Consider the following 1,072-nt stretch of genomic DNA (forward strand, 5'->3'; position numbering starts at 1 on the left):
ACGAAAACCTCGTCGTGTTATTTTATGAGTAAAAACGGCAGTTTTTATTGAAATCGTCGTCTTTACTTTCTACGTCGGTCGATTCATAACTTCTGCCGTTCTTTGTTGGCATTGATTTTACACTGCGGAAATCTGTTTCAAATAGACGTCGGTTGTTTAATTATGTACGTCGTTGTTTTTGAACAGCCATTTGAAACTCCATTTTTTAGTTGTCTAAGGTTGTATTACACGACGGTGTTTTTAGAACCGTCGTCTCTTTATAAACCACGACGGTTTTCACTGAGACCGTCGTTGTTTTCTGGTCGTCTTTTTCACTTTTTGTAGTAGTGGTATTTGCCAAAACCTTAGCCTATAAATAGGCATATCACTTGCAATGGGAAGAGAGACAAAACGGAGAAAAGAAGAAAAGGAAAAAGAGAAGAGGAAAGAGAGGAGGAAAGATAGAAGAGGAAAGAGAGAAAAAATTCAGTGAGCCTCACATATTGTAAACTCTAAAGTTGTAGCCCTATTATTTTATATAGTGAAAAAGTTACTGCTGCTGCTCTCCGAAGACGTAGGCATAGCCGAACCTCGTTAAATGCTGTGTCTCATCTACTTTACGTGCAGCTCAATATTCATACATATTCCAGGTTATTTTTATAACAATTATCATGTTATTGACACTCGGCACAAAATAATTTGTGAATATAGTGTGAAAACAATATATATGTGTGTGTATTTTACCTTAGTTATCATATAACTAACACGAGACATAAAATAATTTGTGAAGATTTTGAAACAATATATGTGCGAAAGTGATGTAAAATTAACGGTATTACCTAACTTACAATACGTAGATGCTAACATGCCTACATGTAGGGAAAGCATTACATGTACATATGTAGTAAGAAACTTTGCTAAATCATCACCACAGGAGTTCGATGTAAGATTAGCATTAATTTGTTGTGATCTTAATGGTAATATAATGAAACCAACAGAAGCATATATGACATCTACAACATGCAAACAACCATACATATGATATCAAAGTACCCCTTTGATTCTTTGGCCCTACTGAGAAAAGGAGAAAGTG

This window comes from Prunus persica, chromosome G1 (assembly GCF_000346465.2).
Source record: "Prunus persica cultivar Lovell chromosome G1, Prunus_persica_NCBIv2, whole genome shotgun sequence".
NCBI classification, from domain to species: domain Eukaryota; kingdom Viridiplantae; phylum Streptophyta; class Magnoliopsida; order Rosales; family Rosaceae; genus Prunus; species Prunus persica.